This window comes from Pleurodeles waltl, chromosome 5 (genome assembly GCF_031143425.1).
Source record: "Pleurodeles waltl isolate 20211129_DDA chromosome 5, aPleWal1.hap1.20221129, whole genome shotgun sequence".
In the NCBI taxonomy this organism is placed as follows: domain Eukaryota; kingdom Metazoa; phylum Chordata; class Amphibia; order Caudata; family Salamandridae; genus Pleurodeles; species Pleurodeles waltl.
The window spans coordinates 8,265,654-8,289,145 of record NC_090444.1 but is presented as its reverse complement, the minus strand read 5'-3'; the positions used below and the strand labels follow the sequence as shown (position 1 = coordinate 8,289,145).

The 23,492-nt window shown below is 49.5% G+C and overlaps 1 protein-coding gene across 3 annotated transcripts in view; it reads right to left on the bottom strand.

Moving 5' to 3' along the window:
• Positions 1–20,653, bottom strand: part of LOC138295240 (zinc finger protein 23-like) — a 28,770-nt gene extending 8,117 nt beyond the window's left edge. The window contains exon 1 of one of the 3 annotated variants that reach the window (XM_069233432.1): positions 20,249–20,653. The gene's annotated coding sequence lies outside the window, so the exon portion shown is untranslated. Of the gene's footprint in view, positions 1–20,009; positions 20,093–20,248 lie in introns of those variants that run through there. The other 2 variants (XM_069233433.1, XM_069233434.1) reach the window with 2 other exon arrangements.
• Positions 20,654–23,492: the final 2,839 nt, after the last annotated feature.

Here is a 23,492-nt window from a genome sequence, read left to right as displayed (position 1 = left end):
GGCACCCCAATACCAGATTTGGCATGGGGGGACAATTCCATGATCTTAGACATGTTACATGGCCATATTCAGAGTTGCCATTGTGAAGCTACAAATAGGTACTCGCAAAGTCTGGGGAAATTGCCCTGAACTATGTGGGGGCACCTTGGCTAGTGCCAGGGTGCCCTCACATTTAGTAACTTTGCACCTAACCTTCACTAAGTGAGGGTTTGAAATATGGGTGACTTATAAGTTACTTAAGTGCAGTGTAAAATGGCTGTGAAATAACATGGATGTTATTTCACTCAGGCTGCAGTGGCAGCCCTGTGTGATATTGGTCTGAGCTCCCTATGGGTGGAAAAAGAAATGCTGCAGCCCATAGGGATCTCCTGGAACCCCAATACCCTGGGTACCTAGGTACCATATACTAGGGAATTATAAGGGTGTTCCAGTGTGCCAATCAGAATTGGTAAAAATGGTCACTAGCCTTCAGTGACAATTTTAAAGACAGAGAGAACATAAGCACTGAGGTTCTGATTAGCAGAGCCTCAGTGACACAGTTAGGCACCACAAAGGGAACACATTCAGGCCACAACTATGAGCACTGGGGTCCTGACTAGCAGGATCTCAGTGAGACAGGCAAAAACAAACTGACACACAAGTAAAAATGGGGGTAACATGCCAGGCAAGATGGTACTATCCTACACAACCCCCCTCTCCCCCAAACGAGGGACAATAAGGCTAACCTTGCCCAGATGAGTCTTCATTGTCTAAGTGGGAATATCTGGAGAGTCCATCTGCATTGGAGTGGGTACTCCCAGGTCTATGTTCCACTGTATAGTCCATTCCCTGTAGGGAGATGGACCACCTCAACAATTTAGGGTTTTCACCTTTCATTTGTTTAAGCCATATTAGAGGTTTGTGGTCTGTCTGAACAATAAAGTGAATACCAAATAGGTATGGCCTCCACTTTTTCAGTTCCCAGACTACAGCAAAGGCCTCCCTCTCTATGGCAGACCAAAACTTTTCTCTAGGGGTCAACCTCCTGCTGATAAAAGCAACAGGTTGATCCTGGCCCTCGGTGTTAAACTGTGATAGCACTGCCCCACCACTAATTCAGAAGCATCAGTCTGGACCATGAACTTCTTGGAGTAACAAGGGCTTTATAGGACAGGTGCAGAGCACATGGCCTGTTTTAGCTCATCAAAAGCCTTTTGACCGCTAGCTGTCCACAATACCTTTTTAGGCATCTTCTTACTAGTAAGGTCATTAAGAGGAGCTGCAATGGAGCCATAGTCCTTAATGAACCTCCTATAGTACCCTGTGAGGCCTAAGAAGGCTCTCACCTAGGTTTGAGTTGTAGGGGGAGCCCATTCCATAATGGTCTGGATCTTCCCCTGCAGTGGTGCAATATGTTCCCCACCTACCAGGTGGCCCAGATAAACCACTTTCCCCTGCCCTATCTGGTACTTTGAAGCCTTGATAGTGAGGCCTGCCTTTTGCAGGGCCTCTAAAACTTTCCATAGGTGGACCAGGTGCTCATCCCAGGTGGAGCTAAAGACAGCTATATCATCTAGATATGCTGCACTAAAAGCTTCTAAACCTTGCAGGACTGTGTTCACCAACCTCTGAAAAGTGGCAGGTGCATTCTTCAAACCAAAGGGCATAACAGTGAACTGATAGTGTCCTCCAATTGTGGAAAATGCATTTTTAAGTTTAGCATCTTCTGATAATTTAATCTGCCAAACCCTGGAGTTAAATCAAAAGTGCTTAGATGCTTGGCAGAAGCCAGTGTATCTATTAGCTCATCTGCCCTGGGCCAGTACCAGAATCCGTATGTTCTGTGAGGATTGTGAGTGACGCGCATGCCGACCCGGAACCGAATCCAGCAATCAGCAGCAGCAATGAGAGACGTGGAAGACGCATTTTCACTCAGGAACTCCTCACGGCTCGCAGCTCCTCCCAAGGAACCCCAACGGAAGCGGCCCGTTTGTCGGGGAGCGGCTTGTTGGGGGGGGGGGCAAGGGGGACGCAATCAGCTCCATCATTTTTCTTCTTTCTCGCTACGGCTCGACAGCTCCAGCAACCGTAGTCAACACTGAACATCGGTGCATCGGAAAACCTGCATACCGATAAGAAGTACCCCTCATCCCCTCAGCCTCCCCCCCCCCGGAGCTGGGGGCAGCTGGGGAGCTGGTTGAAGGTTGTGGGGTGCATGGTGGTTGCAGGGGGAGGCGGTGGTAGTGACGGTACAGGAAGGCTAGGAACGGTCAGGCGTGGGGTGTGAGTACTGCACACACACCCCCGCCTGCCCCTTCCCGGGTTCTTCTCAGCTTACCCACTACTTACACACCTTGCTCCCCCTTTGCACCCCTCTGCCTCACTCCAGCCGGATTGTTACATTATGTACATCAGTACATCAATACTTTAGCATTCCAGGCGCATCCCAGGCGCGCTCGTGCCTCCCCGCCACCCCCATCATTTATCTTTTATCTAATGCCAGTCAATTGCCTATAGTCTTGGGGCATGGAGGAGAGGCGGCGCCGTGAAAACTAAGCTGGCTGGCTGCACCAAGGAGAGGCGGCACCCAGAACACGCAACTAGATTGGATAAATTGTCTGGTCCACCAGGAACTTATTCATCGCATTAAGAGCTAGTGTCAGAACAGCATGTCAACACAGCACGTCAGCACTGCACGCAAGGACTAACTTGAATAAATCTCATCACAGGTTGCCGCTCCTTTAGTGTCAGTAAGCGTTAGTAAGTAAGCCAGTATAATGCGTTCTGGCAAGCTTCGGATCGATCCCGGGGGGGGGGGGGTTTGCGGGGGGACAAGACCCTCAAAAAGAGCAAAGCATTTCCATCCAGTGAACTCCCCAGTAGTATGTTTAAGTTCCTCTGGAATTGAAGGGACACAGCCCACTTAACAGAGGGAACCCAACTTGGAACCACCCTCAATGCCATCAGCATAAAAAGCGAAGTATAAAATCACAGACTTCTTTTCCATTGAGCATTCATGCCCGCAGGAAAATAAAGTTCCGATAGATCTAGCTGATGCTGTGACCGGGATAAATTCTGAGAAGGATCTCTGTCTGGGAAGTAATTCTTCCACACGGCAAGAGCCTGAGAGGTCGGCTTTCGGTAAGGAGAGCTCGAAGGACGAACCCAAAAGACCAGATTGTTCAGGGTCAATTTTAGACCTGGATTTCAGCGTCTGGGAGGACTCACTTCCAAGTACTCAGGCAAGGAAGGAGCTGGACCTGCCGGACTTGGACGGGACTCCTGACCATCCCTTGATAGAACTCATTGATACGGACTCCCTTGCGGGTGACACAAGCACGGAACAAGGAAAAACTATTCATCCCCATGAATCCAGTCAAAAGCACGAAGCAGATATGTTGCGTACCATCATTTCCCTTAGCCCATTTCAGGATAGTACTCGTAATTCCCAGCTCCAGTCAGATGTTCCAGCCAACACGTGGGGCACACTCCTGTCGACATTGGACATCATGGCAACCGCAATAAAGCGCCAGGCAGATAAGCAAGATATCCAAGTCGATTTACCCAATATCATGGCTAAATATATCGTGGGCATTGATTCAAAACTACAAGCCCTGAATGATTTGATTCAGAGAGCCCAAAGACAGAATTACATACAACAAGTGGCATGTGACTGTGCGATCTCAGGGGATAATCCCCAGACCATTATCCCCATAATAAATGATATATTAGCGGAGGTCAGAGCACAGGCCCTAAGTACAAGGGAAAGACTCTGTGTTTTAGAATTTGAAGAACCAGGAAAAGGTGAAGAAAAAAATAATATAATGGAAAATTTGTCAAGAGAACCCTTCAATGCATCTTCCACACAAGTTACGACACAAATAGAGCCCGGAAACTCACATAGCAGTCCACATGAAGGGGCCCACCAATCAGGGAACCATTGCATGAATTCAAGCATTCTTAGAAAAACTGAGGTGAATACTCCCCATAATGCCTCACAAAGCCCAGTACACTTAAGGTCAAAAAGGGAGAAGAAGAAGCAAAGGAAAGCAAGGAAAAAAGCAAAATTAGTTAAACAGAAAAGTATATGTCAAATTTGTATGCGTCATAAACAGCCAGTCGTTAGTAATGCTAATGCTAACAATTCTTTGCCATTTGATATCCAGTTATCTGCAGTGGTAGAGGAATGCCCTGGTTCAGGCCCAAGTTCTCAAAGTGTTTTTATATCTTTAGTAATAGAGGGCCAAAGACACAAGACCAGTCCCCAGGAAAACTGGGAAAACTGCTGTAGGTTAGTTCTCAAGTGTTGATCTTATAAGTTTATTTTGGTTAGAAATGATTTTTAGCTGTTAAGCTCTTGAAAATGTATTTTATTTTTAAGTGTCAGTTTTATTGCATAATGTGTTTGTTTTATATTGAAATGTTTTTTATTAAAATCGAGCAATACATTTAAATCAGGTCAGGTCATCTGCCCCGGGTATAGGGTGAGCATCAGTTCTGGTTACTTTATGGAGTCCTCTGTAGTCAACACAAAACCTAATTTCCCTTTTACCATCCTTACTGTGAGGTTTTGGGACAAGCACCACTGGGCTAGCCCATGGACTTTCTGAAGTATCAATCACTCCTAAGTCCAGCATTTTCTGTACCTCTTGTTTTATGCAATCTCTGACATGGTCAGGCTGCCTATAAATCTTACTTTTGACAGGTAAACTGTCTCCAGTATTGATTGTGTGCTCACACCAGGTAGTGGTACCTGGTATCAGTGAGAAGAGGTCAGAGAATTGGCCTAGGAGATTTATACAGTTGTCCTTCTGCTCAGCAGTAAGGCAAACTGCAAGCACCACTCCCTGCACTAAGCCATCAGCTTGAGTGCTGGAGAAGAGGTCAGGGAGAGGGCCACTCTCTTCTTCCTGCCCCTCATCAGTTGCCACGAGCAGGGTTAAGTCATAGTAGGGTTTTAGGCGATTGACATGGAGCACCCTAAGGGGACTCCTGGCAGTGCTCAGGTCTACCAAATAAGGTAACCTCACCCTTCTTTTCAACAATGAGATGGAGTACACTCCATTTGTCCTGGAGTGCTCTTGGGGCCACAGGCTCCAATACCCACACCTTCTGTCCTGGGTGGTACTGAGTCAGGACAGCCTTCTGGTCATGCCATTGCTTTTGGAGCTCCTGGCTTGCCTGAAGGTTTTTACTGGCCTTTTTCATGTACTGAGCCATTCTGGATCTTAGGCCAAGTACATAGTACACAATGTCTTGCTTTGGAGCTTTTAAAGGTTGTTCCCAACCTTCCTTCACAAGTGCAAGGGGACCTCTTACAGGGTGCCCAAAGAGGAGTTCAAAGGGGCTAGAGCCCACTCCTTTTTGGGGTACCTCCCTGTAAGCAAAAAGGAGGCATCGCAACAGGACATCCCATTTCCTTCTGAGTTTTTCAGGGAGTCCCATAATCATACCTTTGAGAGTTTTTTAAACCTCTCAACTAGACCATTTGTCTGTGGATAATAAGGAGTAGTGAACTTATAAGTTACACCACACTCCTTCCACATAGCTTTGAGGTGTGCAGACATGAAGTTACTACCCCTGTCTGACACCACTTCCTTAGGGAAGCCCACTCTTGAAAAGATTCCTAGGAGGGCCTTTGCCACTGCAGAAGCTTTAGTGATCCTTAAGGTAATTGCTTCAGGATACCTAGTGGCATGGTCCACTACCACTATGATAAACCTATTGCCTGAAGCTGATGGAGGGTCAAGGGGGCCAACTATGTCAACCCGTACCCTTTCAAAGGGCACCCCAACCACTGGGAGTGGCATTAAGGGGGCCTTAGGTGTGCCACCAGTCTTGCCACTGGCTTGGCAGGTCACACAGGAGCGACAAAACTCCTTAGTGTCCTCTGACATGTGAGGCCAGTGAAACAATGGAACAAGTCTGTCCCAAGTTTTGCTCTGGCAAAATGCTCAGCAAAAGGAATGTCATGTGTCAAGGTCAGAAGAAACTCCCTATACTAGAAAGGGATGACAAATCTCCTGGCAGCTCCAGGTTTAGGGTCCCTTGACTCAGTATAAAGGAGGTTATCTTCCCAATAGACCTTATGGCTATCAGTAACATCCCCATTCTGCTGTTTGACAGCTTACTGTCTTAAACCCTCTAGTGTGGGACAGGTCTGCAGTGCCACACTCCGCTCTTCCCTAGCAGGCCCCCCTGCACCCAAAAGCTCAGCAGTGTCTGCTGCCAGCTCATCTGGTGTAGGTTCTGCACAGGGAGAGGATTCCTCTTCCTCAAAAGGGGAATCTTCTGGAGAGGGAGGGATAGTGGGCAAGGAGTTACCCTTTCCACCCCTAGCTTTTGGGAGCACTTGGTCCCTTGTTCCAGGATACAGGTGTCCCTGTCCTCTTTGCTTCTTGGCCTGAGCCCTTGTCAAAGCAAAGATATGCCCAGGAATGCCCAGCACTGCTGCATGAGCCTCCAACTCCACTTCAGCCAAAGCTGATGTCTCCAAATCATTGCCTAGTAAGCAGTCTACAGGTAAATCAGTGGCTACCACAACTTTCTTTGGACCGGTAACCCCCCTCCAGTTGAGATTCACAACAGCCACGGGGTGGCTAAGAGTGTTGTTATAAGCATCAGTCACTTGGTACTGCTAACCAAGTAGGTGTTGATCAGGGTGGACCAGTTTCTCAATCACCATAGTGGCACTGGCTCCTGTATCCCTGTAGGCCTCAACCTCAACACAAATTTATTAGGGGCAGTTGTTCGTACTTACCCATATTAAGGGGACAAGCAACCACAGTGGCAAAGTCAATACAACCATCAGAGACTAAAACAGCCTCTGTGGTCTCCCTAACAAGACCAACCCCAACTACACTACCAATGGTGAGCCCCGCTACACCCTTTGATTGGCTATTTGCAGTAGACTTCCCACCACCACTGCTATTACTAGGGGCACTAGAGGACGCAGTTAGGGTTATGGAAGTGGAAGCCTTGGTGTTTTTTCTTTGGACAAGTGGAGTCACTTGCCCAATGGCCTTTACTTTTACATAAATAACACCATGGCTTCATTTGATTGTTAGAAGAGAATTTGGACCCACCACCCCCAGAGGATTTTTGTGGGCCTGATGAAGACTCAGAATGTTTTTTATCTTTGTCCCCACCCTTGTCAGAAGACTTACCATCCTTCTTCTTGCCGTCCTTGTCACCACCTGTATGAACTTTTCTGTTCACTCTTGTTCTGACCCATTTGTCTACCCTCTTTCCCAATTCTTGGGGAGAGGTCAGATCTGAGTCTACCAAGTACTGATGAATCAAGTCAGACACACAATTATTCAAAATATACTCTCTCAGGATTAGATTATACAGGCTTTCATAGTCAGTCACCTTACTGCCATGTAACCATCCCTCCAAGTCCTTCAATAAACAGTCTACAAAGTTTGTCCAGTCTTGAGAGGACTCTGTTCTGGTATCTTTGAACTTTATCCTGTATTGTTCAGTGGTTAAGACAAATCCATCTAACAGTGCATCCTTCAAAACTTTGTAATTATTAGCATCACTTTCTTTGACAGTAAGGAGCTTATCCTTACCAGTGAAATATAGCCACAAGATAGCAGCCCACTGCCTTTGAGGGACCAACTGTACCATACAAGCCCTCTCAAGTGCAGCAAACCACTTGTTAATGTCATCCCCCTCCTTGTAAAGGGGGACTATCTTATGCAAGTTCCTAGAATCTTGTTCTCTTACAGGATTTCTATCAAGAACACTGCTTCTGCCACCATGGGGAACTAACCCCAACCTCTGCCTTTCCCTCTCTACATCTAGAGATTCCCTGTCTAAGGCCAACTGCTGCTGTCTTAGCTTCAGTCTGGCCTCTTCCAACCTCAGCTTTCTGAGTTCCCTCTCTAGGGTGTTATCCTCAGGATGGGAGGCATGGGAATTCTGAGACACAAAAGGAAATGTGGGAATTGGCAGAAGTGGTTGTTTCTCTAACTGGCTAGACTCTAGTTACCTGGCCTTTTGGAGTGAAGGTGCCCTACTAGTGTGTGACCCCATCCCACTACCAGTATCACTAGGTGGCCTGTTAGCTGGCAGGTCTTTGGATGAACTCTCCCCAGAGTCCTCAGGACCGTCCCCTGATTCTTGCTGGGTACCCCCCTCCTCTACCTCATGATTCTGGGATGGGCCAGACTGGTTCTGGGCACTTTCTAGGAGAAGGCTAAGGAGAAGATCTTTGGTAGGGCTCTTACCAATGCTTAAACCTCTTTCTATGCAGAGACCCCTCAAACTTTTAAAGTTTAAACTACCATAGGTTGCCTGGACAACTATGGGAGTAAGTTCTACTGCAGACATGGTTGTTAGAAAGGGTTTAAGACAGAGAGAAAAAAGCTTTTAGCAATTTTTTAAAGAAAAGAGAACAACTTTTCAAACATTTCAAAACTTTTGAAAACTTTTTAGAAACTTTTTAGAGAGTTTGTAGAAAGAAAGTTAAACTGTTTAGGTTAACTGTGTATATTTTTAAGTATATGGAATATGTTTTTCCTATGAAAAGCACCAATGACAAAGTGGTAAAGCAGTTACAAGTACTAATCCCACCGCTGCACCACCAATGGAGGAGGCTGGCCTGGCTTATAGTGGGTACCTGATGGTACTTACACCTTGTGCAGATCCAGTTATCCCTTATTAGTAGATTAGTAGTGTTCTAGCAGCTTAGGCTGCTAGAGGTAGCTATAGCAGAGCAGCTAAGGCTGATCTAGGAGACATACAAAGCTCCTACTATACCACTTATATGATATAGCAATATAGCACTATATCATAAGAATCACAATACTCAGAGTTACTAAAAATAAAGGTATTTTATTTTAGTGACAATGTGCCAAAAATATCTCAGAGGATATACTCCCTTAGGAGGTAAGTAAAATACACAAAATATACACACAAACCAAAATCAGGTAAGTAAACAGTTAGAAAAGTAGTGCAAACACTGTAGAATACAATAGGATGCAATAGGCCTAGGGGCAACACAAACCATATACTAAGAAAGTGGAATGCGAACCACTTAGGGACCCCAGGCCTAGTGTAGTGTGTAGAGGGTCGCTGGGAGTGTAAGAAAACACTAAGGGTGTCCAAGATACCTGTAGGAAAGTACCATCTTGCCTGGCATGTTACCCCCATTTTTCACTGTATATATGTTGTTTTAGTTGTATGTGTCACTGGGACCCTGCCAGCCAGGGCCCCAGTGCTCATAAGTGTGCCTGAATGTGTTACCTGTGTTATGACTAACTGTCTCACTGAGGCTCTGCTATCCAGAACCTCAGTGGTTATGCTCTCTCATTTCTTTCCAAATTGTCACAAACAAGCTAGTGACCAATTTCACCAATTCACATTGGCATACTGGAACACCCTTATAATTCCCTAGTATATGGTACTGAGGTACCCAGGGTATTGGGGTTCCAGGAGATCCCTATGGGCTGCAGCATTTCTTTTGCGACCCACAGGGAGCTCTGACAATTCTTACACAGGCCTGCCACTGCAGCCTGAGTGAAATAACGTCCACGTTATTTCACAGCCATTTACCACTGCACTTAAGTAACTTATAAGTCACCTATATGTCTAACCTTTACCTGGTAAAGGTTAGGTGCAAAGTTACTTAGTGTGTGGGCACCCTGGTACTAGCCAAGGTGCCCCCACATTGTTCAGGGCAAATTCCCCGGACTTTGTGAGTGCGGGGACACCATTACACGCGTGCACTACACATAGGTCACTACCTATGTGTAGCTTCACAATGGTAACTCCGAATATGGCCATGTAACATGTCTATGATCATGGAATTGCCCCCTCTATGTCATCCTGGCATAGTTGGCACAATCCCATGATCCCACGGGTCTGTAGCACAGACCCTGGTACTGCCAAACTGCCTTTTCAGGGGTTTCACTGCAGCTGCTGCCAACCTCTCAGACAGGTTTCTGCCCTCCTGGGGTCCAGCCAGGCTTGGCCCAGGATGGCAGAACAAAGGACTTCCTCAGAGAGAGGGTGTTACACCCTCTCCCTTTGGAAAAAGGTGTTAAAGCAGGGGAGGAGTAGCCTCCCCCAGCCTCTGGAAATGCTTTCATGGGCACAGATGGTGCCCATTTCTGCATAAGCCAGTCTACACCGGTTCAGGGACCCCTCAGCCCTGCTCTGGCGCGAAACTGGACAAAGGAAAGGGGAGTGACCACTCCCCTGACCTGCACCTCCCCTGGGAGGTGCCCAGAGCTCCTCCAGTGTGCTCCAGACCTCTGCCATCTTGGAAACAGAGGTGCTGCTGGCACACTGGACTGCTCTGAGTGGCCAGGGCCAGCAGGTGACATCAGAGACTCCTTCTGATAGGCTCCTTCAGGTGTTGCTAGCCTATCCTCTCTCCTAAGTAGCCAAACCCTCTTTTCTGGCTATTTAGGGTCTCTGCTTTGGGGAATTCCTTAGATAACGAATGCAAGAGCTCATCAGAGTTCCTCTGCATCTCTCTCTTCACCTTCTGCCAAGGAATCGACTGCTGACCGCGCTGGAAGCCTGTAAAACTGCAACAAAGTAGCGAAGACGACTACTGCAACTCTGTAACGCTGATCCTGCCGCCTTCTCGACTGTTTTCCTGCTTGTGCATGCTGTGGGGGTAGTCTGCCTCCTCTCTGCACTAGAAGCTCCGAAGAAATCTCCTGTGGGTCGACGGAATCTTCCCCCTGCTACCGCAGGCACCAAAGAACTGCATCACCGGTCCCCTGGGTCTCCTCTCAGCACGACGAGCGAGGTCCCTTGAATCCAGCAACTCTGTCCAAGTGACTCCCACAGTCCAGTGACTCTTCAGTCCAAGTTTGGTGGAGGTAAGTCCTTGCCTCCCCACGCCAGACTGCATTGCTGGGAACCGCGTCTTTTGCAGCTACTCCGGTCTCTGTGCACTTCCGGCGGAAATCCTTTGTGCACAGCCAAGCCTGGGTCCACGGCACTCTAACCTGCATTGCACGACTTTCTAAGTTGTCCTCCGGCGGCGTGGGACTCCTTTGTGCAACTTCGGGTGAGCACCGTTTCACTCCTCTTCGTAGTGCCTGTTCCGGCACTTCTGCGGGTGCTGCCTGCTTCTGAGAGGGCTCCTTGTCTTGCTCGATGCCCCCTCTGTCCCCAGACGCAATTGGCGACATCCTGGTCCCTCCTGGGCCACAGCAGCATCCAAAAACCCTAACCGCACGATTTGCAGCTAGCAAGGCTTGTTGGCGGTCTTTCTTCAGGAAAACACTTCTGCACGACTCTCCACGGCGTGGGGCATCCATCCTCCAAAGGGGAAGTTTCTAGCCCTTGTCGTTCCTGCAGAATCCTCAGCTTCTACTGTCCAGTAGCAGCTTCTTTGCACCCACAGCTGGCATTTCCTGGGCATCTGCCCATCTCCGACTTGCTTGTGACTTTTGGACTTGGTCCCATGTTCCACAGGTACCCTCGACTGGAAATCCATTGTTGTTGCATTGCTGGGTTGTGTCTTTCCTGCAGAATTTCCCTATCACGACTTCTATGTACTTTGGGGAACTTTAGTGCACTTTGCACTCACTTTTCAGGGTCTTGGGGTGGGCTATTTTTCTAACCCTCACTGTTTTCTTACAGTCCCAGCGACCCTCTACAAGGTCACATAGGTTTGGGGTCCATTCGTGGTTCGCATTCCACTTTTGGAGTATATGGTTTGTGTTGCCCCTATCCCTATGTGTCCCCATTGCATCCTATTGTAACTATACATTGTTTGCACTGTTTTCTAAGACTATACTGCATATTTTTGGTATTGTGTACATATATCTTGTGTATATTTGCTATCCTCATACTGAGGGTACTCACTGAGATACTTTGGCATATTGTCATAAAAATAAAGTACCTTTATTTTTAGTATATCTGTGTATTGTGTTTTCTTATGATATTGTGCAAGTGACACTAGTGGTACTGTAGGAGCTTCACTCGTCTCCTAGTTCAGCCTAAGCTGCTCTGCTAAGCTACCATTATCTATCAGCCTAAGCTGCTAGACACCCTATACACTAATAAGGGATACCTGGGCCTGGTGCAAGGTGTAAGTACCCCTTGGTACTCACGTAAGTACCCCTTGGTACTCACTACAAGCCAGCCCAGCCTCCTACAATACCCCACCCCAAGACCCTGAAAAGTAGGAGTAAAGTTACCCTACTTCCCCAGAAAAACAATAAAGTCGTGATAGGAGATTCTGCAAAGACCACAACTGACTGTAAAGCACTGAAGACGGATTCCTGGACCTGAGGACCTGCAAAGGAAGGGGACCAAGTCCAGGAGTCACTAAAGTGTCCAGGGGGGGCAGGAGCCCACTAAACCTCGGATAAAGGTGCAAAATGGCTGCCTCCGGGTGGAAGAAGCTGAAGATTCTGCAACAACGGAAGATTCCAGGAACTTCACCTTTGCACAGAAGATGTCCCACAGCATACTGGAGAACGCAGAGTTGTTTCCACGCAGAAAGACCGCAAACAAGCCTTGCTAGCTGCAAAGGTCGCAGTTGAAGAAAATGGGTGCTGCCCAGACCCAGGAAGGACCAGGAGGTCGCCACTTGGAAGAGGAGACAGAGGGGGCGCCCAGCAACACAGAGAGCCCACGCAGAAGCAGGCAGCACCCGCAGAAATACTTGAACACGGTTCAAGAAAACTGAGCACGGCGGTCATCTCAACACTACAAAGGAGGGTCCCACGAAGCCGGTGGTCAACTCAGAGAGTTGAGCAATGCAGGACGGAGTGCTGGGGACCTGGGCTGTCCTGTGCACGAAGGATTCCTTGCAAAAGTGCACAGAAGCCCTAGCAGCTGCAGTTCACGCAATACACAGGATTACTGTCTGGCGTGGGGAGGCAAGGACTTACCTCCACCAAATTTGGACAGATGGACCACTGGACTGTCGGGGTCACTTGGATCCAGCTCCTGTGTTCCAGGGACCACGCTCGTCACGATGAGAGGGGACCCAGAGGGCCGGTGAAGCAGAAGTTTGGTGCCTGCGTTAGCAGGGGGAAGATTCCGTCGACCCACTGGAGATTTCTTCTTGGCTTCCAGTGCAGGGTGAAGGCAGACAGCCCCCAGAGCATGCACCACCAGGAAACAGTCAAGAAAGCTGGCAGGATTAGGCGCTACAATGTCGCTGGTCGTCTTCTTGCTACTTTGTTGCACTTTTGCAGGCGTCCTGGAGCAGTCAGCGGTCGATCCTTGGCAGAAGTCGAAGAAGGAGATGCAGAGGAATTCTGGTGAGCTCTTGCATTCGTTATCTGAAGAGAAGGCCACAGGAGAGACCCTAAATAGCCTTCAGGGGGGGATTGGCCACCTAGACGGGTAAGCACCTATTAGGAGGGGTCTCTGACATCCCCTGCTGGCACTGGCCACTCAGAGGCCTCCACTGTGTCCGCACACCTCTGCATTCAAGATGGCAGTGGCCTGGGACACACTGGAGGAGCTCTGGGCACAACCCCTGGGGTGGTGATGGACAGGGGAGTGGTCACTCCCCTCTCCTTTGTCCAGTTTCACGCCAGAGCAGGGGCTGGGGGATCTCTGAACCAGTGTAGACTGGCCTATGCAAGGAGGGCACCATCTGTGCCCTTCAAAGCATTTCCAGAGGCTGGGGGAGCCTACTCCTCCCCAGCCCTTAACAGCTATTTCCAAAGGGAGAGGAAATCTTTTGTTCTGCCTTCCTGGGACTGGGCTGCCTAGACCCCAGGAGGGCAGAAGCATGTCTGTGGGTTGGCAGCAGCGGTAGCTGCAGTGAAACCCCCAGATAGCTGGTTTGGCAATACCCGGGGTCCATGCTGGAGCCCCAGGGATGCATGGGATTGGCACCCCAATACCGGATTTGGCATGGGGGACAATTCCATGATCTTAGACATGTTACATGGCCATATTCGGAGTTGCCATTGTGAAGCTACACATAGGTATTGACCTGTATGTAGTGCACGCGTGTAATGGGGTCCCGCACTCACAAAGTCTGGGGAAATTGCCCTGAATTATGTGGGGGCACCTTGGCTAGTGTCAGGATGCCCTCACACTTAGTAACTTTGCACCTAACCTTCACTAAGTGAGGGTTAGACATATAGGTGACTTGTACAAGTTACTTAAGTGCAGTGTGCAATGGCTGTGAAATAACGTGGATGTTATTTCACTCAGGCTGCAGTGGCAGTCCTGTGTAATATTGGTCTGAGCTCCCTATGGGGGGCAAAAGAAATGCTGCCGCATATAGGGATCTCCTGGAACCCCAATACCCTGGGTACCTAGGTACCATATACTAGGGAATTAGAAGGGTGTTCCAGTGTGCCAATCAGAATTGGTAAAAATGGTCACTAGCCTGCAGTGACAATTTTAAAGACAGAGAGAGCATAAGCACTGGGGTTCTGGTTAGCAGAGCATCAGTGACACAGTTAGGCACCACAAAGGGAACACATTCAGGCCGCAACTATGAGCACTGGGGTCCTGGCTAGCAGGAACCCAGTGAGACAGGCAAAAACAACTGACACACAAGTAAAAATGGGGGTAACATGCCAGGCAAGATCGTACTTTCCACACCTCTCTCGTGTCCCCATCTCTTGCCCCCACACCTCTCTCGTGTCCCCATCTCTTGCACCCACACCTCTTGTGTCTCCATCTCTTGCACCCACACACCTCTTGTGTCTCCATCTCTTGCACCCACACACCTCTTGTGTCCACATCTCCTACAGCCACGCTTCTCTTGTGACCCCATCTTATGCACCCACCCCTCTCATGCCCACACTTTACACCCACATCTCTTTTGTACACATCTTACACCCACATCTCACTTGTGTCCCCATCTCTTACACCCGGGGGTCTGTTCACTGCCTGTCACTTATATTCAGTGTCTATGTCCCTGTGTCCATTACTTGTGGTAAGTGTCCTTTCACTTTCAGCCACATTGTCCTGCTCAGGTTTAAAGTACTACATTTGGAGCAAGCATTGGCAAAGCCAACAGGTTTCACCTATGGAAAATATATTAGCCTTGTCAATGCTTTTTTTTTTAATATAAGGCATCCTATTTCTGACAGAGTATGGCATTATTGCTGTGCGCAAAACTAAACTTATCTCCAATAACCTCGGCCATAAACGAATACACTACAAATATTTACACCAAGCTTACACGACACCGCATCCGCTGGCCAAACTAGATCCCACCCGGCCACACTGCTGTCCTAAATCCTCCACTGAACAAGCCAAATTTGTGCACCTATCCTGGACCTGCGCCCTAATCCGTGAGTTCTGGTATACTATCCATGACACCCTGACCCATATGACGGGGCAAACACTTACCCCTGAGCCCCCTGCTGGCACTACTTGGCTATGTTATACCCTTGCCATTGCATATCAGATTCTTTACTGCACTTGTATTGCTACTAGCTAAATGTCAGATTTTCCTTCATTGGAGCAGTAGCACTCTCCCCACTCAAACAGCTTGGCTTCAAGATATGTCCTACTGCGACACCACTAGCAAAGTCTATCCATTGTTACAAATGCCATCTTCAAGACCCAAAGACATATGGCAATCTTTTCGGAACTATCTCTCGACATTGAACCCCCAATCAATTGATAGTCTGGAGGTTGTTACCTCGATATTGTAACTAACTGATCTCTCTTTATTGTGGTTCTGGGGTACGGCATCCTTGTATACTAAAGCAACTGTACCTTTCGCTCTCCCTCAACTCTCTTTCCCCCTACAGTTATGGCTCCCGAAGACTGCTAAACCATTATCTCTTCCAATTCTCCTTTATATCCCCCATCTCCCCTTCTTTTGGACATTTTGACTTACAGTCATGTTCTATGCTTTCTGAGCTGCCGAATGATGTCATTGCTTTCTTGCTTGAGGTTTGTCTTTTACACATAATTTTAAATAAAGGGGGAGATCAATTGGCTTTGCAAAGTTTCTTTTTCATGCTTACTTGCAGCCTGTCTCTGCTCTGTGAGCTGTTCATTGTCTGGCAGCAGGTCTTCGGCCAAGCACTGAATGTCACATAATGAGCTTCTTAAAATAGATTGTTCAACAGCTTCACATCACACTTGGAGCTCGACAGTTCTCTTCTCTGCCAGATAGAAATCAGTCTTCAAAACTAAAGGCAGGGACACTGGTATGATGCGATTGTGCGGCAGCGGGGATATTTGCATAATTATAGATTTGCTGCATTTGCCACATTATCCATCATCTTCCATGTAACACTCACACAGGAGGCTCACTGCAGAGCACACGTATACTGCAGGCTCACTGTAGAGCACACATACATGCACACTGCAAAGCACACGTATACTGCAGGCTCACTGTAGAGCACACATACACACACACTGCAGAGCACACGTACACTGCAGGCTCTCTGTAAAGCCCACATATATGCACACTGCAGAGCACACGTACACTGCAGGCTCACTGTAGAGCACACATACATGCACACTGCAAAGCACACGTATACTGCAGGCTCACTGTAGAGCACACATACACACACACTGCAGAGCACACGTACACTGCAGGCTCTCTGTAAAGCCCACATATATGCACACTGCAGAGCACACGTACACTGCAGGCTCACTGTAGAGCACACATACATGCACACTGCAGAGCACACATAGATGCACACTGCAGAGCACACACACACTGCAGGCTCACTGTAGAGCACACATACATGCACACTGCAGAGCACATGTACACTCACACCACACGCTCACTGCAGAGTATGCTGCAAAGCACACTTACAATCACACTTTTAAGCACATTGCAGGCTCACTGAAGAGCACACTTACAAGCACACTGTAGAGCACACATACAAGCATGCGGTAGATCACGTTTACCAGTGTGCAGCAGGGCACTACATTAACAAGCAAATTACGGGCCATTCTTAGGAGCTCACTGCAGGGCATGTACGGCAGGCTTATGTGCTTCATGCTGCGGGGATATTTGCATAATTATAGATTTGCCGCATTTGCCACATTATCCATCATCTTCCATGTAACACTCACACAGGAGGCTCACTGCAGAGCACATTTACACTCACAAAGGAGGCTCACTGCAGAGCACACGTACACTGCAGGCTCACTGTAGAGCACACAAACATGTTCACTGCAGAGCACACATACACTGCAGGCTCACTTTAGCGAACACATACATGCACACTGCAAAGCACACGTACACTGCAGGCTCTCGGTAGAGCACACATACATGCACACTGCAGAGCACACGTACACTGCAGGCTCACTGTAGAGCACACATACATGCACACTGCAGAGCACATGTACACTGCAGGCTCACTGTAGAGCACACATACATGCATGCTGAAAAGCCTGCTGTACGAATGTAAAGTTTGGGACGCAATGGTACAAGAGGGTCAAATTTGTTCCAGTTTGTGCTGGGCTTTTGCGTTGAGTGTGTGTCCTTCACCGTCAAAGTGGTAAATACGTGCTACTTTTTACATTGCACTGTTTTAGCACTCATTAAAATGTCTGAAAAGGTGGGCAGAGTGTGCCGACCCCCAATGTTAGAACTGATGCCTCAGCAGTGATTAAGATCTGATGGCTCTGTAACTCGCTGATGCCCAGAACCCTTTACATTTTAAAGGTTGGCTTCAGACACTCCCTGTGCTGAAAATAGTGGAGGTCACCTCATGGCATATGACTGAGGGTGAGCTGTCTCATTTCCATGTACCTGCAATTGAAAGTTTTTGTACAGTAAAGGAAATTTCGTAATGTGATTTCAATCAGCATTCCCCCATACACATGTTCAGCAGGTGCATAAACCAACCAAGCTATCTTACTTGCAATGGAACAAGTGACCTGCTTGTTATCTACAGACCACCCAAGCAGGCACTGGACTTCCTGGTCTGCTTAACAGATTCCAGCTGGGCCCATAACAAAGGGTGAAGTTAATCAGGCCGCCTTTTGTTGGAGTACCCTGGCTGTGAGATATTGGGAGGCTCACAGCTAAGTGCAATGGAGGGATGGAGGGGAGACAAAGGCCTACAGTTTACTTCAGAGGTAGTCGAGAGGCATGCTTTTGACTGTGTTCAGTCCCTGTGCATCTGCATGCACTGTAATAATGGCAGGTGTGTTGGTCTGTCCCAGTAGTTACACAAATGATTGTATAAATACCACTGTTTTGTTGTATTTCTTTTATAGTGCTACTCATCCCAATGCAGGGTGTCAGAGCGCTTTATATCATACATACAAATTATACATTGATAATAAATCATATGGGAGTAAATCAATGTGTAGGATGTGATACATAACACATGGAGGGTTACAAGGTGTAGGAGCCACGTGTCGTTCATAGCTCAGTGTGCTAAATTAAAAGAAGCACAATTTATAAACTGCAAATAACGAAAGGATCTCTAGGTTAAATGAAGTAACCCACTTACGAGTAAAATAAAAATCTGTAATTTGTTTGTTACATAATGTGCTTAGCAGGAGACGTATTAACCCTCTATGCTGCTTTGATTCAAAGCAGGGACTAGCAAAAAACAGATCACCAGCAATTACGTTAACCTCCAGAGTTATGTGATCGCTGTTATCATTCCCTGAGATTTAGTTGGCACATAAAGAGCTCTGCAGCAGTTGTCTTAACATAAGATATTTTATAATGCAGATCTGCAATCAACTAAGCAGAACAGATTAACTGCCACATTTTTCGTCGTAGCCAATTACTTTGTGGCAGAGTTAAAAAAATAGTTTATAAATTGAGGTGTCAAGGTTGCATCAATTTGTTGGCACAAGCCTGATGAAAAATCTAATTTGTCAAATATTGTAATGTGCTCAGATGTACTCATAATACACCTGCTATATGTGTGAGGTCTTAAGATCTGATGTCACTTCTTGTGATGTAATTTCCTGTGATGTCATGAGTTGTGATGCCACTTTCTGTGATGCCATGCGTGATGTCACACACTGTGATGTCCCTCACCATCATGTCACTTGCGTATTGTCTCACTTGATTAGTCCCCGCCCAGTTGGTTTTTTAGGACTTGTGCTCCGAGTACATACAAACATAATTCACGAATAGTTTATAAAAATGTGCCAAGGTCTTCAGAGGAGCACATTAGGAGTTGTCAAAACACAGGGTCTGTGGGGATCAATGCTCGTAGGATAAGGGTTTGAACACAGAGATGGAGGAAATATGGAAGAGAACCAGAAAGAAAGAAGAAACACAAACATGCAAGGTCTGGAAGGACCTTAGCTCCTTCCTGCTGTGCTTCCTGTCATGGGACAGAACAAAGCCCTCCTCCTCCCCAGGTGTTTCCATCTGTGGTAAGGGTGCCTAATGCACCACGGTCCAGGGCCGTAATAGAGACCCCGGTTACCCCTAAAGCACAGAAGCCTCCCCTCCCCCCAACATAGCTGCCAGGGTTTCAGATTGCTTGTGTGTGACAGTTTCATAGTTTCAGTTTACATATGAGTGAAATTCATCCACTAAATGTGTGGCACTTAGATCAACACTTTCTTGTGACTAAAATCTTGCAATACGTCCATGGAAACAGACACATATCAGATGTTACAGCCATTCGAATCCCAAGAAGCTCGAACTCCGCAGCAGGTGTTTTTAAAATAATGATTTCTAAAGATCCACATCCTCCCCCCCAACCTCAGCCCCGAGTGCGACGGGACCACAAGTAACAGAGAAATCTCTATGATATAAGCAGCAGCCCACTGAGCTATCCACATAATATACTGTTCTGAAATAAGCTGCTGGACTTTCTTTGCAGGAGGCACATTAACCCTCTGCAATACTCTATGATGAGAGTCAAAACTGCCAATAAAGAAAACTCTGACCTCTCTCCAGTGGGAGCATTACTCACCGGCCTCATCTGAGACTCCCCAAGCCTCAGAGAGCAGGGAGAGTAAAGCCTGCTGCTTGGGACTGACACTATCTGAGGAGTCAACCCCACTGGCTACAGTCAGGATGAGCGACCAATGAACAGGAGGCACAGCAGGACCAGCAACCAATGAACGGGAGGCGCAACAGGTCCAGCAACCAATGAACGGGCAGCAGGAACATCACTCACCAGCCTCATCCGTGACTCCCCAAGCCTCACAAAGCTGGGAGAGTAAAGCCTGCTGCTTGGGACTGACACTATCTGAGGAGTCACACCCACTGGCTACAGACAGGATGAGCGACCAATGAACAGGAGGCGCAGCAGGACCAGCAACCAATGAACGGGAGGCACAGTAGGACCAGCAACCAATGAACGGGAGGTGCAGCAGGACCAGCAACCAATGAAGGGGCGGCAGGATCATTACTCACCAGTCTCATCTGATACTCCCCAAGCCCCACAGTGCTGCGAGGATAAAGCCTGCTGCTTGAGACTGCCGCTGAAGGATCCTTCAACAAGTATGAATACAGACCTGGGAGTGTGTGAACTTGTGGCCGCCCATCAAAAGAAACAACACTTCTGCTCGCTCACGCTGCGGCCCGCCCCCTCTCAAAGTTACTTCACTTCCGGTCTCTGCAAAGGACGCCATGTCCTTGATGCAGTGCCACGTGACTGCCACAGCCCGCCCCATTCATGGTGACTTCGCTTCCGGTCTTGGCAAAGGACGCCCTGTGCGTGATGCAGTGTCACGCAACTGCCGCCGCGGCCCGCCCAGTTCACTTCCGGTATCGGAAAAGGACGTCTGGCCTTGCTGCGGCGGTGCCTTTCTCCGCGGCCCGCCTCCCTCGGAGTGACTTCACTTCCTGTTTCGGCCGATGGGCTGCCAGCAGGCACAGGAAGAAGGCTAGAGGCAAGCAGCTGTAGGGGGAGCGACGTGTGCCAAGAAACAAGCAGCTGTGGCAGTAGCAGGACCTGTGACCAGAGACAAGCAGCTGTGGAGGACGTGTGACCAGAGACAAGCAGCTGTGGAGGACGTGTGACCAGAGACAAGGAGCTGTGGCAGTAGTAGGACCTGTGACCAGGGGCAAGCAGCTGTGGAGGGACGTGTGACCAGAGACAAGCAGCTGTGGCAGGACGTGTGACCAGAGACAAGGAGCTGTGGCAGTAGCAGGACCTGTGACGAGGCAAGCCGCTGTGGAGGGACGTGTGACCAGAGACAAGCAGCTTTGGCAGTAGCAGGACCTGTGACCAGGGGCAAGCAGCTGTGGAGGACGTGTGACCAGAGACAAGGAGCTGTGGCAGTAGTAGGACCTGTGACCAGGGGCAAGCAGCTGTGGAGGGACGTGTGACCAGAGACAAGCAGCTGTGGAGGGACGTGTGACCAGGGGCAAGCAGCTGTGGAGGGACGTGTGACCAGAGACAAGCAGCTGTGGAGGACGTGTGCCCAGAGACAAGCAGCCGTGGAGGGACGTGTGACCAGAGACAAGCAGCTGTGGAGGGACGTGTGACCAGGGGCAAGCAGCTGTGGAGGGACGTGTGACCAGAGACAAGCAGCCGTGGCAGGACGTGTGACCAGAGACAAGCAGCTGTGGAGGACGTGTGACCAGAGACAAGCAGCTGTGGAGGACGTGTGACCAGAGACAAGGAGCTGTGGCAGTAGTAGGACCTGTGACCAGGGGCAAGCAGCTGTGGAGGGACGTGTGACCAGAGACAAGCAGCTGTGGCAGGACGTGTGACCAGAGACAAGGAGCTGTGGCAGTAGCAGGACCTGTGACGAGGCAAGCCGCTGTGGAGGGACGTGTGACCAGAGACAAGCAGCTTTGGCAGTAGCAGGACCTGTGACCAGGGGCAAGCAGCTGTGGAGGACGTGTGACCAGAGACAAGGAGCTGTGGCAGTAGTAGGACCTGTGACCAGGGGCAAGCAGCTGTGGAGGGACGTGTGACCAGAGACAAGCAGCTGTGGAGGGACGTGTGACCAGGGGCAAGCAGCTGTGGAGGGACGTGTGACCAGAGACAAGCAGCTGTGGAGGACGTGTGCCCAGAGACAAGCAGCCGTGGAGGGACGTGTGACCAGAGACAAGCAGCTGTGGAGGGACGTGTGACCAGGGGCAAGCAGCTGTGGAGGGACGTGTGACCAGAGACAAGCAGCCGTGGCAGGACGTGTGACCAGAGACAAGGAGCTGTGGCAGTAGCAGGACCTGTGACGAGGCAAGCCGCTGTGGAGGGACGTGTGACCAGAGACAAGCAGCTTTGGCAGTAGCAGGACCTGTGACCAGGGGCAAGCAGCTGTGGAGGACGTGTGACCAGAGACAAGGAGCTGTGGCAGTAGTAGGACCTGTGACCAGGGGCAAGCAGCTGTGGAGGGACGTGTGACCAGAGACAAGCAGCTGTGGAGGGACGTGTGACCAGGGGCAAGCAGCTGTGGAGGGACGTGTGACCAGAGACAAGCAGCTGTGGAGGACGTGTGCCCAGAGACAAGCAGCCGTGGCAGGACGTGTGACCAGAGACAAGCAGCCGTGGCAGGACGTGTGACCAGAGACAAGCAGCCGTGGCAGGACGTGTGCCCAGAGACAAGCAGCCGTGGCAGGACGTGTGCCCAGAGACAAGCAGCTGTGGAGGACGTGTGCCCAGAGACAAGCAGCTGTGGAGGACGTGTGCCCAGAGACAAGCAGCTGTGGAGGACGTGTGCCCAGAGACAAGCAGCTGTGGAGGACGTGTGCCCAGAGACAAGCAGCTGTGGCAGGAAGTGTGACCAGAGACATGCAGCTTTGGCAGTAGCAGGACCTGTGACCAGAGGCAAGCAGCTGTGGAGGGACGTGTGCCCAGAGACAAGGAGCTGTGGCAGTAGCAGGACCTGCGACCAGAGGCAAGCATCTGTGGCAGGAAATGTGACAAGAGACAGGCAGCTGTGGCAGAAGCAGGACCTGTGACCAGAGACAAGCAGCTGTGGAGGACGTGTGCCCAGAAACAAGCAGCTGTGGCAGGACGTGTGACCAGAAACAAGCAGCCGTGGCAGGACGTGTGACCAGAAACAAGCAGCCGTGGCAGGACGTGTGAGCAGAGGCAAGCAGCCGTGGCAGGACGTGTGACCAGAGACAAGCAGCCGTGGCAGGACGTGTGACCAGAGACAAGCAGCCGTGGCAGGACGTGTGACCAGAGACAAGCAGCTGTGGAGGACGTGTGCCCAGAGACAAGGAGCTGTGGCAGTAGCAGGACCTGTGACGAGGCAAGCCGCTGTGGAGGACGTGTGACCAGAGACAAGCAGCTCTGGCAGTAGTAGGACCTGTGACCAGGGGCAAGCAGCTGTGGAGGGACGTGTGACCAGGGGCAAGCAGCTGTGGAGGGACGTGTGACCAGAGACAAGCAGCCGTGGCAGGACGTGTGACCAGAGACAAGCAGCCGTGGAGGACGTGTGCCCAGAGACAAGCAGCCGTGGCAGGACGTGTGACCAGAGACAAGCAGCCGTGGCAGGACGTGTGACCAGAGACAAGCAGCCGTGGCAGGACGTGTGCCCAGAGACAAGCAGCCGTGGCAGGACGTGTGACCAGAGACAAGCAGCTGTGGAGGGACGTGTGACCAGAGACAAGCAGCCGTGGCAGGACGTGTGACCAGAGACAAGCAGCCGTGGCAGGACGTGTGACCAGAGACAAGCAGCCGTGGCAGGACGTGTGACCA